The sequence below is a fragment of the Schistocerca gregaria genome, chromosome 3 (assembly GCF_023897955.1).
Source record: "Schistocerca gregaria isolate iqSchGreg1 chromosome 3, iqSchGreg1.2, whole genome shotgun sequence".
Lineage (NCBI taxonomy): Eukaryota > Metazoa > Arthropoda > Insecta > Orthoptera > Acrididae > Schistocerca > Schistocerca gregaria.
In genome coordinates, this window is record NC_064922.1 from 280,446,064 (window position 1) to 280,462,328 (window position 16,265).

General features: G+C 45.0%; 1 protein-coding gene across 1 annotated transcript in view; it reads left to right on the forward strand.

The window, feature by feature from the left end:
• Positions 1 to 4,352: 4,352 nt before the first annotated feature.
• The window catches only part of LOC126354274 (disintegrin and metalloproteinase domain-containing protein 22-like), a 901,625-nt gene continuing 889,712 nt past the window's right edge, over positions 4,353 to 16,265 (forward strand). The window contains exon 1 of the mRNA XM_050003815.1: positions 4,353 to 4,399. The gene's annotated coding sequence lies outside the window, so the exon portion shown is untranslated. The remainder of the gene's footprint in view (positions 4,400 to 16,265) is intronic.

Consider the following 16,265-nt stretch of genomic DNA (forward strand, 5'->3'; position numbering starts at 1 on the left):
TCCAATGAATCTCAGTCTGGCATCTGCTTTACTGACGATCAACTTTATATGATCATTTCATTTTAAATCACTCCTAATGCGTACTCCCAGATAATTTATGGAATGATAACGGATCTATCTTTCTACATATTCGTAGCACATTACACTTGTCTACATTGAGATTCAATTGCCATTCCCTGCACCATGCGTCAATTAGCTGCAGATCCTCCTGCATTTCAGTACAATTTTCCATTGTTACAACCTCTCGATACACAACTGCATCATCTGCAAAAAGCCTCAGTGAACTTCCGATGTCATCTAAAGGTCATTTATGTATATTGTGAATACCAATGGTCTTATGACACTCCCCTGCGGCACACCTGAAATCACTCTTACTTCGGAAGACTTCTCTCCTTTGAGAATGACATGCTGCGTTCTGTTATCTAGGAACTCTTCAATCCAATCACACAATTGGTCTGATAGCCATATGCTCTTACTTTGTTCATTAAACGACTGTGCGGAACTGTATCTAACGCCTTGCAGAAGTCAAGAAACACGGCATCTACCTGTGAACCTGTGTCTATGGCCCTCTGAGTCTCGTGTACGAATAGCGCGAGCTGGGTTTCACACGACCGTCTTTTTCGAAACCCATCCTGATTCCTACAGAGTAGATTTCTAGTCTCCAGAAAAGTCATTATACTCGAGCGTAATACGTGTTCCAAAATTCTACAACTGATCGACGTTAGAGGTGTAGGTATATAGTTCTGCACATCTGTTCGACGTCCCTTCTTGAAAACGGCGATGACCTGTGCCCTTTTCCAATCCTTTGGAACGCTACGCTCTTCTAGAGACCTACGGTACACCGCTGCAAGAAGGGGCAAGTTCCTTCGTGTAGTCTGTGTAAAATCGAACTGATATCCCGTCAGGTCCAGTGGCCTTTCCTCTTTTGAGCGATTTTAATTGTTTCTCTATCCCTCTGTCGTCTACTTCGATATCTACCATTTTGTCATCTGTGCGACAATCTAGAGAAGGAACTACAGTGCAGTCTTCCTCTGTGAAACAGCTTTGGAAAAATACATTTTTTATTTCGACCTTTAGTCTGTCATCCTCTGTTTGAGTACTATTTTGGTCACAGAGTGTTTGAACATTTTGTTTTGATTCACCTACCGCTTTGACATAAGACCAAAATTTCTTAGGATTTTCTGCCAAGACAGTAGTCGACGCAGTGGGGTCCGCCTTTTTGGCTCTCTGTGTCCCCTTGGACCTATCCTGTTTATGGTCCGGGCAGAGAGCTGCAATCTTGAAGTATAAATGGAGGGTGTCTAGTCAACATCGACTCAGTCTGTCAATAGGACGCCTATCATCGACTTTCAACATAAATATTTGTTTTTCTACTCTATCTTATCAAAAGCAACCAAACATTACCACGTAATTTAGAAATGACCACGTGTTGTCACGAGAGGCAGGCAGGCCTGCCAGTACAAAAGAATGTGGCGAGTATTGGATGAGTGACCATACGGGCCGCCATGCTCTGTTGCCATATTTCGGGGTGCACTCAACCTTGTGATACCAATTGAGGAGCTACTCGACCAAATACACTCCTGGAAATTGAAATAAGAACACCGTGAATTCATTGTCCCAGGAAGGGGAAACTTTATTGACACATTCCTGGGGTCAGATACATCACATGATCACACTGACAGAACCACAGGCACATAGACACAGGCAACAGAGCATGCACAATGTCGGCACTAGTACAGTGTATATCCACCTTTCGCAGCAATGCAGGCTGCTATTCTCCCATCGAGACGATCGTAGAGATGCTGAATGTAGTCCTGTGGAACGGCTTGCCATGCCATTTCCACCTGGCGCCTCAGTTGGACCAGCGTTCGTGCTGGACGTGCAGACCGCGAAAGACGACGCTTCATCCAGTCCCAAACATGCTCAATGGGGGACATCTTGCTGGCCAGGGTAGTTGACTTACACCTTCTAGAGCACGTTGGGTGGCACGGGATACATGGGGACGTGCATTGTCCTGTTGGAACAGCAAGTTCCCTTGCCGATCTAGGAATGGTAGAACAATGGGTTCGATGACGGTTTGGATGTACCGTGCACTATTCAGTGTCCCCTCGACGATCACCAGAGGTGTACGGCCAGTGTAGGAGATCGCTCCCCACACCATGAAGCCGGGTGTTGGCCCTGTGTGCCTCGGTCGTATGCAGTCCTGATTGTGGCGCTCACCTGCACGGCGCCAAACACGCATACGACCATCATTGGCACCAAGGCAGAAGCGACTCTCATCGCTGAAGACGACACGTCTCCATTCGGCCCTCCATTCACGCCTGTCGCGACACCATTGGAGGCGGGCTGCACGATGTTGGGGCGTGAGCGGAAGACGGCCTAACAGTGTGCGCGACCGTAGCCAAGCTTCATGGAGACGGTTGCGAATGGTCCTCGCCGATACCCCAGGAGCAACAGTGTCCCTAATTTTCTGGGAAGTGGCGGTGCGGTCCCCTACGGCACTGCGTAGGATCCTACGGTCGAGGCGTGCATCCGTGCGTCGCTGCGGTCCGGTCCCAGGTCGACGGGCACGTGCACCTTCCGCCGACCACTGGCGACAACATCGATGTACTGTGGAGACCTCACGCCCCACGTGTTGAGCAATTCGGCGGTACGTCCACCCGGCCTCCCGCATGCCCACTATACGCCCTCGCTCAAAGTCCGCCAACTGCACATACGGTTCACGTCCACGCTGTCGCGGCATGCTACCAGTGTTAAAGACTGCGATGGAGCTCCGTATGCCACGGCAAACTGGCTGACACTGACGGCGGCGGTGCACAAATGCTGCGCAGCTAGCGCCATTCGACGGCCAACACCGCGGTTCCTGGTGTGTCCGCTGTGCCGTGCGTGTGATCATTGCTTGTACAGCCCTCTCGCAGTGTCCGGAGCAAGTATGGTGGGTCTGACACACCGGTGTCAATGTGTTCTTTTTTCCATTTCCAGGAGTGTAGTAGCGGCTCCGGTCAAAGAAAACCATCATAAACCGGGAGGTAGGTGTGCTGACCACACGCCCTTCCTATGCACATCCTCAGCCGAGGATGACACGGAGGTCGGATGGTCCCGATGGGCCACTTGTGGCCTGAAGACGGGGTGCTTATCTATGACCGACGTACTCCTCTGGTAGTCATGAAAGGCAGTGTAACGGCTGTACGATACGTAAATGCCGTCCTCCGACACATAGTGCAACCATATCGGCAGCATATTGGCGAGGCACTCGTCCTCATGGACTACAATTCGCGGCCTTATCGTGCACATCTTGTGAATGACTTCCTTCCAGATAACGACATCGTTCTACTAGAGTGGCCGGCATCTTCTCCAGACATGAACCCTGCCGAACATGCCTGGGATAGATTGCAAAGAGCTGTTTATGGACGACGTGACCCAACAACCACTCTGAGGGATCTACGCCGAATCGCCGATGAGGAGTGGGACAATCAGGACCGACAGTGCCTTGATGAACTTGTGGACAGTATGACACGACGAATACAGGCATGCATCAATGCAAGAAGACGAGCTGCTGGGTATTAGAGGTGCTGGTGTGTTCACCAATCTGGACCACCACCCCTGAAGGTCTCGCTCTATGGTGGTACAACATACAATGTGTGGTTTCCACGAGCAATAAAAAGGGCGGAAATGGTGTTTATGTTGATCACTATTCTAATTTGCTGTACAGGATCCGGAACTCTCGGAACCGAGGTGACGCCAAACTTTTTTGATGTGTGTAAAAACTCATCATGTGAAACGTAGTTGTAGTATATTGTACATTAACGAAACATAGCTATATGTAGTTGTCACCTTGCCAAGCCTGGAATACAGCACATTTGCAGTTGATAAATAATCGTAATTGTAGATCTAACATGACCTAGGCAGAATATAGTACCAGTGAAGTTTGTTTGTATTTCAGACACAAAAATGATTGACGAGGGATTTCCAGAGCGCTGTAGGCTTTTTGTGAAACAATGTTATGCTGTGCAGCCACATTTACTGTGTCAGCATTGTGTGGCAAGCAGCATTTGTGGTATAAGAGAAAACTTTAGATTAGACTTCGCTATGCTAAGCAGACTGCACGCCATAAATTGCATTAACAAATTATTGATCTGTATAATATATGAACTTTTTCAGAGGTGTACACTTATCGCTTCCGAGGTAGCGTTATCACTTGCAGCTGTACTTATCAGAGAAACCAAATTTTTGTAATATATATATTTGTTTACTATACAGTTGCTGGTGCGGCTCTTCAGGAGCTTATCTGCTTGTCATGTTAAGAGTTAAAATTTCGCCTGCTCATGTGGTTTGTTTGTGTTTCCAGAGGCGGACTACACGCTGGATGACTCCTTCTGGACGGAGGAGAGCCCCGTGGGTGAGTACCTCGTTACGTACCAATCATACTGCATGTACCACCTGATGGGACTCAGCTGACACTGCCGACTTCATTTTCCAATAAAACAGTCACATGTCTCTCAAATAAAAAATTGCTGCTGATGCAGGTATGAGCTTAAAAGCTTCTCTAAGAGATGTGTTAACCACGATGCAAATTATGTGTAAATAGCTGTTCCTTTTCAGGTGCAATAAGGAATAGCCGTCTCTATTACGAGTTTTATAAGAACTTAATACCGAGTTAGGGGTGGTTGCAGTTTCACATCATGCAATGCTGCCTTTTGCCACCAATCGTGTTGCGAAATGTCGTGTTGTCTGTAGGTAGAGACATGTAAAACTGTTTATAAACGCAAATGCAACAAATTACATATACTGCAGAAACAATGTCAGTTCCTCCGTACAACTGTGTCACATATTTTATTTTGACGTTAACGAATAATCTATGTTAAAACTGGTCAGTCTGAAATTGTGCGATACAGTTATGTGGAGAGATTGAAATTGTTAGTTGAATAAATTTAACAACAGCTAGAAAAGATGTAAATGGCTGACCTGTGCACAATGGGTTAGATAAAAATAAACATCCCTCTCTTTTGTAGGAAAGATTTACTTTTGCGGTTTATGTATCTTATTTCTGCTAAACATGTAGCCGACGGTGTACTGTAACTTCGAGAGAACTGGTACGGCAAAAAGCAAGAGCATAATTATATTTCCAGGTCTCGACGATGCCGAGGTTGTAAGAGACGGAACGAGGAACGGCGTACACGAAAAATATGAAAACTTTCCAGGTAGCTCCAGGATGTTATGCTTAATTACCGCTCTGTCTCACAACGTTTCTTCGTGTATCCCATTCGCCTGCATAAGCATAATCTTAGGTTCGTTTCCAAATTTCCCTGTAGTGGTCACAACAACAACGGATTAATTCCGTAGCAAGTCATTTTGGCAGGAACCTGATTGCGACCGACATAGAGGATGGGTGTAAATAAACAGGAAATCTTGATAGCTCCTTCTGGAGCCTTCAGTTACCCTTCATAGAGAAACCATCGGGGAATTAAACCCCGCTCCTCTTGAATGAAAGGCCAATGTGCTAAAACCCCTGTACCACCTTGTTCTATTACTTCCAAATACTTTAAAGTTACTTTCGAGTAACTACAGCAGGAAATTTGTGAACCGAGCGAAAAGAATTACATACATTGATATTCTCGTTTATTAATGGCTTAGGTCCTAAGTGGAATCGAATTTCTAAACGGAACCGAACTTTAGGGTCCACACTGCTAATATTCTTCGTCCTCATAAGAACTGGAAACACTGAAGATCAAATTAGTAACTGCAAGTTCAGAAGCTCATAATCAGTTTTCAAGGTTTATTGCCGTCAGTTACTTGTGTAAACCACTTCAATACCTAAATCAGTTTCGACTGTCATTTCTAATACCCCATGCATAATTCTTGGCCTATAGCCACATCAGTATATGCTGAGTGTCTCCATTTGTATGTGACTCATACCAGTTGGAGTGTACTAGCAGTAACCTTCCACAGATAGTGGCTCACAGCATATTTTGACACATCCATAGGTCACTGATTGGTTATTAAAATCATATGTAAGTGGAAATTAGTTTAGCCATTGAAATACTCTGCTGTAATATTTGATTATAACGAACTTCATGGCTTGACTGTCAATGAATAAGATGTGGAGTAGTACAAGGAGGAAAAGAATGATGTCTGATCCACTGAATATACAAGATGATGAACAAGGATATACGGTGGCGTGGTTCTTCTTTAATATTGGCTTAACCAAGGTTACGAGGAATGCAAATCTGCTGCGCGGGGGATGATCATTTATATACCAGTGCCGATTCTTGCTAATGCTGACGATATACAATTGCAAGAACTCGGAAGGCAATGGAGAAGACATTCATCGCGTTTGAATAGACCAGCAGGAATACCGGATTGAAAATCAACGGGCAGAAAGCAAAATACAGTATAATATAGCTTCTTGGAAAGCGCGCAAGGAGAACGTGCAACCCTTAATAACCTTGAGAAAGTACATCTTTCAGAGAGTTGAACAGTATTAAACACCACTTACGAAATTAAAAAGAGATTAATAACAGCCAATAGAGCCTGTTCTGCATTAAATAAAAGATTTTCCTAAATGCCAAATTTACATTTTATAAAACATTTACAAGACCGGTGCTTACATATGCGTCAACACGTCTCCACTGGTCATTTAGGCTTAGTTCCATGCGGGACTCATCACTGAATACAATTCTACTCCAGTCAATGAGTTTCCTCGCTCTGAACACTGGTGGGATACCAGTCCAACTCTCGCCTTCCATATGGCCCGAAACCATAAATGGTGGTCTGGAGTGGCATTTCATTTCATTACAGGACTCATTTGGTTGTCATCTGCGGCACCTTACAATACAGCAGTGCTTCGACCATGTTTATGCCCCGTTTTGTTGCTATTCATCGCAAGCCATCCTGGAGTTACGTTTCAGAAAGGTAATACCCGCTCACACACGACGAGTTTCTACTGACCGTCTTAGTGCTTTCCAAACCCTGCCTTGATCAGCAAGGTCGCCAAATCTCTCCCAAATTGAGAACGCTTAGAGGATTATGGGCAGCGACCTGCAACCAGCTCAGGTCTTTGACAATCTAACGTGCCAGTTGGACAGAATTTGGCACAGTATCCCTCAGGAGGACATCCAAGAACCTCCATCAATAAATGCCATGCCCAATTAGTACTTGCTTATGGGCCAGAGTTGGATCAGTGCGTTAATGACTTGCTCACTTTGAAGATCTTTCCCTCGAAAAAATTACCCAATTTGTCTGAAATTGTAATTATTTGCTCGAATGTATATGTACACCACATCTACCAATTTCCATCCCTTTAGAATACTTCCTTCGTGGTGCGTCGTTTTTTCCGAGAATGCATTTACAGCCATGCTTCCATTTGTAGTGAGCTCTTTTGGCGAATTTCGTTCATGCGTCACAGTGCTTTGTTTACACGGCGGTTCTTTTCCGTAATTCCTTCTGAATGCTCTCTGCACTGTTATAAAAGATAAACACCTCGCATAATACAACATATAAACCCTCTTTTCTTGCTTTGTCGCCATTTTGTCAAGGCATGCACTCGTAACCCCAACTGGTGGGCACAATGTCAATTCGGTGAGTTTTCGGTTCTAATCATGCATCAGTCGTATTTTTACATGTGATACCTTGAAAAATATAAAACTCTGAAAACGAATGAATCATTTATAATAGCCCTGTAAGTAGGTTTCTTCCTGATCTGTACAATAATGGAAAATGCTTGTGTTCAAATTTGCCGCGTTACTGATGAAAAACTTCAGGACACTCATTTCTTCTAATAAATTTCCTTCTTCTCCTTTGTTCTACAGATCACTGTGAACCTTGGCCTTGTGACTTTACGAGTTACTAATACGCAAATCTATTTCTATGAGTGTTGGTTATTTCACTCGGCGGATTGTGGTTGGCGAGTCCATAAACTGTATTCATTAATTAATGAAGGATAATTGTAGAATGTGGTGCCACACAACGTGGCACTACACAAAACTGGCGCTAATAGCCTAGGCACATAGGGAACACACACGACACAGATCTGTAAGTCCACGGTATTGGTGATGAGCTGAGAAAACCGTCCCGAAACACACATGCTACAAAACGTCACTGTTTCCTGCGTATGTACCGCGACATAAATATGGGATATGTTCACCATGCACACGTACACAGGCCGCACATCGGGTTGGCATACTCTGAATCAGGTGGTCGAGCAGCTGCTGCGGTATAGCCTGTTGGAACTCCTGAAGTGTCGTAAGAGTTTGAAGACGTGCAGCGATACGTCGACCGAGAGCATCTCAGACGTGCTCGCTGGGGTTTAGGTCTGGAGAACAGGTAGGCCACTCCATTCGCCTGATATCTTCTGTTTCAAGGCACTCCTCCACGATGGCAGCTCGGTGGGGCCGTGGGTTATCATCCATCAGGAGGAAGGTGGGACCCACTGCACCCCTGAAAAGGCGGACATGCTGGTGCAAAATGACGTCCCGATACTCCTGACCTGCTACAGTTCCTCTGTCAAAGACATGCAGGGATGTACGTGCACCAATCACAATCCCACCCCACACCATCAAACCACGACCTCCACACAGGTCCCTTTCAAGGACATTAATGGGTTGGCATCTGGTTACTGGTTCACGCCAGATGAAAACCCGGCGAGAATCACTGTTCAGACTATACCTGGACTCGTCCGTGAACATAACCTGGGACCCCTGTTCCAATGACCTTGTACTGTGCTCTTGACCCCAGGCTTTACGGGCTCTCCTGTGACCAGGGGTCAGTGGAATGCAACTTGCAGGTCTCGAGTCGAATAAACCATGTCTGTTCAGTCGTCTGTACACTGTGTGTCTGGCGACAACTGTTCGAGTGACTGCTGTAAGGTCCCTAGCAAGACTACCTGCAGTACTCCGTGGCCATCTGCGGGCATTGGTGGTGAGATATCGGTCTTCTTGTGGTGTTGTACACTGTGGATATCCCGTACTGTAGCGCCTGGACACGTTTCCTGTCTGCTGGAATCGTTTTCATAATCTTGAGATCACAGTTTGTGGCACACGGAGGGTCCGGGCTACGACATTCTGTTTTTGACCAGCCTCAAGCCGTCATCAGTATGTGTTCTTTGAGCCATTTTAACACACATTACCCCTCAGCACGTCTTAAAACGTCTGTACACTTACTCGCTGCATTGTACTCTGACATGCGCCAACACACCTGTGCGTATGTGGACTGCTGCCAGCGCCACCGTGCGACGACCGCAAACCCGCAAACAGCCCACCAGAGCGTTGTATCACCATTATCCTTAATTTATGAGCATGAGTGTGTTTTAAGGGAATATTATAATTTTAATTCTGCATCCTAAGTCACTGCGGGCACCACCTTAGCTAGCTAGCTTAGCCACCGCGCCACCTGAATTCCCGTGTTCCCCTATGAAATACCTCACTGATTGCTGCTTCTCACAGCCTGGTCGTTTATGCCCATGAGCAAACCTGGCCCACATATCCCGACCATACCACAGCCACTTGCCAACCACAATCCGCCGAGTCAAATATTCAGCACTCATAGAAACAAAAGATGGTTCAAATGGCTCTGAGCACTATGGGACTTAACTGCTGTGCTCATCAGTCCCCTAGAACTTAGATCTACTTAAACCTAACTAACCTAAGGACATCACACACATCCATGACCGAGGCAGGATTCGAACCTGCGACGGCAGCAGTCGCGTGGTTCCAGAGTGTAGCGCATAGAACCGCTCGGCCACTCCGGCCGGCACTCATAGAAATCGATTTCCGAATTAATTACTCGCAACGTCGCAACGCCAAGGTTCACCGTGATCTGTAGAGCAAAGGAGAAGAAGGGAATTTATTATTAAAAGAAATGTGTACCCTGCAGTTTTTCATCAGTAACACGGCAAATCTGAACACAAGCAATCACTTTCTTCATTTTCCATTATTGTGCAGATCAGGAAGAAACCTACATACAGGGCTATTATAAATGATTCATTCGTTTTCAGAGTTTTATATTTTCCAAGGTATCACATGTACAGATATGACTGATGCATGAATAGGCGTTACGAGTGAGTGCCTTGACAAAATCTCAACAAAGCGAGAAAACAGTGCTTATATGTCGTATTACGCGAGATGTTTATCTTTTATAGAAGTGCAGAGAGCATTCAGAAGGAATTACGGAAAAGAACCGCCATGTAAACACAGCACTGTGACGCATGAACGAAATTCGCCGAAGGCGAATGTTTTCTGTGAAATGTCACAGACGAAGTTAGATGGGATATTTTTTTTCTGTAAGAAGACTGTGACGGACAACTCTTACCCTGATGTATTGCAGTTGTGGCCGCTTCCACAACTGACGATTGATTCCGAGAATTTTAACTTCAAAAAACAGATGGATGTTCATCGCTACCTAAACGACGAACTTCCGCATCGCTGGTTTTGGGGCAGTGGTGAAGATGATGTGGCTCTCTTCACTTGCCCTCCAGGTTCTGACACAATGCTTTGTGACTTTTTCCTTTGGAGCTACCACAATAAGAACCATGTTTACTTACCACCACGGCCAAAAGCACTGCAACAGTTCAGAGAACGCATCGCTGCTGTTGTGGTGACTATTGATACGATGTTGCTAGATAAGGTATGCTAAGAAATTGATTACCTCTTGTCATGTGACCGGGGAAGCACTTATGGAATATTTGTAGAATCCTGAACGCGTACTTCGTGAGATTAGGACTCTATTCGTGCATTAATCATATTTTTGTATGTGATACTTCGGATTTTTGTCCGTCACCAGTCTTCTGACTGGTTTGATGGGCCCACCACGAACTCCTCTCCCGTGCCAAACATTACATCTCAGACCAGCAATTGCAACACTCATCCTCTGTTGTTTTGCTGGATGCATCCCAATATCTGTCTTCGTCTATAGTTTCTACTCTCTACATCTCCGTCCACTACCATGGAAGTTATTCCCTGGTGTCTTGAGAGTTGTCCTACAATTCTGTCCCTCCTTTTTGTTAATGTTCTCCATATATTCCTTTCCTCGCCGATTGTGCGATGATCCTCCTCATTCCTGACCTTATCCGTCCACCTAATTTTCAATATTCTTTTGTAGCACCACGTCTCAGATGCTTCGATTCTCTTTTGTTCCGGTTTTTTCCATAGTCTGTGTTTCACTAGCATACAATGCTCTGCTCCAAACTCATTTTCTCAGAAAACTCTTCCTAAAATTAAGACCTATCTTTGACACCAGTATACTTCCCTTGGCCATGAATGCCCCTTTTGCTAGTGCTATTCTGTTTTCATGTCCTGCTTGCTCCGTCCTTCACGGGTTGTTTCGTTGCCTAGGTTTCTAAATTCCTTAACTTCGTCGACTTCGTACTCCCCAGTTCTAATGTTAGGCTTTCCGGTATTTCTGCTATTTCTCAATGCTTTCGTCTTTCTTCGATTTACTCTTAATCCATTTTCAGTACTTAAGACCGTTCATTCCATTGAAGAGACCCTGTAATTCTTCCTCACCTGCACTGGAGATATCGATGTCATCAGCGAATCTTATTGTGGATATCCTTTTACGCCGCTTCTTCGATGTATAGACTGAACTAGAGGGAGATTTTCAATCCGAGCACTTCTTTCTTGGTCGTCGAGTTCTTTCGTTTCCTCGCTCTTGTACACATTGTATGTAACCCATCTTTCTCTATAACTTACCTTACTTTTCTCACAATTTCGAACGTCTTGCACAATTTTGCATTGTCGAACGCTTTTTCCAGCTCGACAAACCCTACGAAGATGTCTTCATTTTTCTTCAATCTTGCTTTCATTATCAACCGTAACGTCAGTACTGCCACTCTGGTGCCTTTACTTTTACTAAAGTCAAACTTATCGTCATGCAACAGATCCTCATTTTTTGCATTCTTCTGTATATTATTTTTGTTAGAAACTTGGATGCATGAGCTGTTAAGCAGGTTATGCGTTAATCCTAGCACTTGTCGGCTCTTGCTAGGTTTAGAATTGTGTGGATGAAGTTTGCCCGAAAGTCTGATGGTATATCGCCACTCTCATACATTCTGCACTCCAAGGACAATAGTCGTTTGTTTCTACTTCCCATACCGATTTTGGAAATTCCGGTGGACTGTTATCTATCCTTAATAGATCATAAGTCGTCCAAAGTTCTTTTAAATTCTGTTCCTAATACTGGATTCCTTGTCTCTTCACTGTCTATTCCTATTTCTTCTACTGTGACGTCATAATACAAGTCCTCCGTCTCATAGAGGCCTTGGAAAATGTAGAACTTTGAAGCTGAATGATTTATTTATAGTAGCCCTGTGTAAGCTCAAAATGAACATGAAACTTACTGGCAGACTAAAACTGTGTGCCGGACCGAGACTCGAACTCGGAACCTTTGCCTTTCCCGGGCAAGTGCTCTACCGAATGAGCTACCCAAGCATGACTCACGCCCCGTCCTCACAGCTTTAATTCCGCCAGTACCTCGTCTCCTACCTTCCAAACTTCATCGGCGATTCTTGCAAAACTATCCTTTCTTCCAGGAGTACTACGTTTTGTGTCCAGTAGCTTACATGCACGTCTAGTTTTAACACAATACTTATGTAAATGGTATGTTTTATCTTCGAACAGATTCGGAATTTTGTTGAACCATGTATCGTAACACCCACTGTATTTTGTTCAAATGGCTCTGAGCACTATGGGACTTAACATCTAAGGTCATCAGTCCCCTAGAACTTAGAACTACTTAAACCTAACTAACCTAAAGACACCAGACAACACCCAGCCATCACGAGGCAAAGAAAATCCCTGGCCCCGCCGGGAATCGAACCCGGGAACCCAGGCGCGGGAAGCGAGAACGCTACCGCACGACCACGAGGTGCGGACTGTATTTTGTTTTTCAGAATGATTTGATAATGGACAAGCCGCCCGAGAGCAGTCATCAACAATCAAATAAACCTTCCTACGCAACTTTAGACGGCTCCGCTATCACAAACACGTCTGGCATATTTCATGTTGCAGTTTGTGGTTAAGTGCATCTGATAAAGGCATAGGGCAACTAGGTTTTGAGTCAGTCCAGTGCTCCCACTTTTTATGACGGGATAACGACAAAATTAGCCATTGTCATTAACCGTTATCCCAGGTCATTTTTTTGTCGCCCTCTGTCTCTGATGCGGTCTGACAGACTGTTATATTTAAATAGCCAAAAAAATTGCATTCAGCAATTTCAGTTAAGCAGTTCAGTTTTTTATGTAAAAGGTTACATTAATACAAAATGAACAGCTTACTACGCTCTTCATAACGTTTCACAGACTCTAGACCCAGACGTACTCGTAGGGTTTAAAGATCGCTCAAGTATCGATGAAAACTTTCGGGTCACACTGAAGCAGCTAGCTCTTCGTAGCAGCCCCAGCCCACGTTCACACCCACGCGCCACGTTCACCACCGCCGGCCGTTCACCCCCGTCCGTGCTCCTGAAGTCGTTTCCGGCGCCCGGAAGGCGTACAGGCGGAAACAAAAGAAGACCTTCAGTCAGAAATAAAGCAGTGGGCGCAGCAAAGGACACAAGTTGCATGCGGAGGAGGGCGTAGGCTGTGGTAGCTACCCGGCCCGGTGTCGGCGGCGACAGCACGGCGAAGGAAATGGAGCTGGCCAAGGACGAAACGCATTCACAAAAGGAACCAATATCAATTTCACGAGAGCCTTCCCTCTCTCGCGGCACTCCGCCGGCTCCTCTGCAGAACGTTTCCATAAACGAATATCGGCGTGTAAGAAAGCTTCGCTTTTCCTCGGGGCAAATACAGCCGACCCTGCGATCGGTCGCGAGACGCTCGGAGGGGCCCGGCGCCCTTTTTCCACTGCGCAGGCAGTGCTGTTTATACTCTTTTATGCCGCTATAAAAACGCCAGGTGCGCCCAGAAGTGGATGGCTAAAAGGTCTGTTCGGGGCTGCTATCTCAGTTAAAGGCGGCGTGGCCTCTATTTGCCGTTCTAGCGCCGAGCGCCGCATAGCCACGACGGGTACACATGTGCTGGCTCTATCACCGCGTGTTTGTTCCATTCGCAGCACTTGGCCTGCACACACATCTAGCTGAATATCGCAACTGTGCAAAAGGAGGGCAAAGTGCACGCTCTAACCTTTATGCTAAACAATGTGGTTAACTCATGCATGTAATATACTCGTTTATTTGGTTAGATTCATGTTCCATGGATCGTTTGCGCGACAAATCGTAATAATGTGGAACGAGTTTTTTTGTAGTCACATTACAAATCATTTTTTTAATATGGCTACATGCTGCTGTTGTACAGCTGTTTGCCTTTGGAAAAATATGTAGGCCTATGCATCGTAGTATTTCCTACCCACTACCTTTTCCACGTTACAATCATAGAAATTCTTATACAACGCCTTGTATTCTTCTAGGGAATAGAAGGAGCTGTAGAAGACTTTCTATTATTATAATGTGAAATTTTTATGGACAGGGATCACTAAATCTCATCTCAAAAAACAAAGTTAGCCATAATTATGAAATAATGTGTAATGTGAAAACAAAATGATTCGTTCCACACCATTACGATTTATCACGCAGATACTAATACTATTAGCCGGTCGGTGTGGCCGAGCGGTTCTAGGCGCTTCAGTCTGGAGCCGCGTGACCGCTACGGTTACAGATTCGAATCCTGCCTCGGGCATGGATGAGTGTGATGTCCTTAGGTTAGTTAGGTTTAAGTAGATCTAAGTTCTAAGGGACTGATGACCTCAGATGTTAAGTTCCATAGTGCTCAGAGCCACTAATACTAATACATCAGATTGTTTGTCTTACCGCCTGGTAAGGTCACCATGAAATCAAAACTTTGAAATTTATTTCGACGAGATATATTTGTGGTGTCACCGCCAGACACCACACTTGCTAGGTGGTAGCCTTTAAATCGGCTGCGGTCCGTTAGTATATGTCGGACCGGCGTGTCGCCACTATCAGTGATTGCAGACCGAGCGCCGCCACACGGCAGGTCTAGTCTAGAGAGACTCCCTAGCACTCACCCCAGTTGTACAGCCGACTTTTTTAGCGATGGTTCACTGTCTACATACGCTCTCATTTGCAGAGACGACAGTTTAGCATAGCCTTCAGCTACGACATTTTCTACGTCCTAGCAAGGCGCCCTATTTAGTTACTATAATTACCATCTTCAAGAATGTATTCTGAACAGCTAATATTGTGAATCATCTACCGTCAATATCAACGTTCATCATTAATGGATTAACGTTAAGTATGAAACTAATTACGTCCGCTTTCTGAATTCTAATTCCTTGTCATGTTCCAGACCTCACGTCAGTATAGTTCTTCCCTCCTCACGCCAGCCTGCGTCAGCTAAAACGCGTGCCATCGACCTCCGCTAGTAACACGGTGTTGGCTCTACTGCCAACACTACAATATTCATAGTATGAAAAGTGACAGTTGACTCTAAACAATAAAAAGTATGAGGTCCTCCCCGTGAGTACCAAAAAATTCCGTTGAACTTAGGTTACACGATAAATCAGACAAACTTAAAGGTTGTCGATTCAGTTAAATACTTAAGGATTACAATCAGGAACAGCTTAAATTAGAACCGTCACATTTTGGGAGAAAGGCGAACTATAGAATTCATTTCATTGCATGGAAGTTACAAGGAAAGATCACCAATTTGGAAAGTAAACTTGCAAGATATCAGCCCCAGTAACAGATTTCACTAGAAAATTTTGGGGATAGTTATAGTAGTAGGCGTTACGGCGTAAAGTAAAATGCGGGCATGCCACTCGGGAACGACAAGAAGAGAAGGCTGTGAGCATAAGTCAGGCAATTGCGCTCTCACCGACCTCCCTTCCAGGATGACAACGCGACAGCAGCGGCCTCCTGTGTGAAGAGGACATAAGCGCCGCACCCGAATGGTGCTGCCCATTTCGATAGCAGCGTCAACGATAGCCACTTCGTTAGGAATCTCTATGTATGACAGACTTGTATGTATCTATTCTGAAGAAGACTAATCACTTTTTATGTCGCCCTTTGCTTGCGACACATCATTCAAAGTTAAATATTGCAATTTTCTTATTGTAATAAAACCCTATAATACGAGTTGTTTGATTGTTTGTCTAGCGAACCGAGTAGGCAGGATTCCTAGAGACAACAGTACGCAGCTGTGACCTTTTATAAACACACACAAAAAAGAAAAAAACGAGCTATCTACCAAGCTGTGAAGGTCCATGGGATGTATCACCTGTTATGATAGTTTCAAATATCACGCCGCAGGGGGT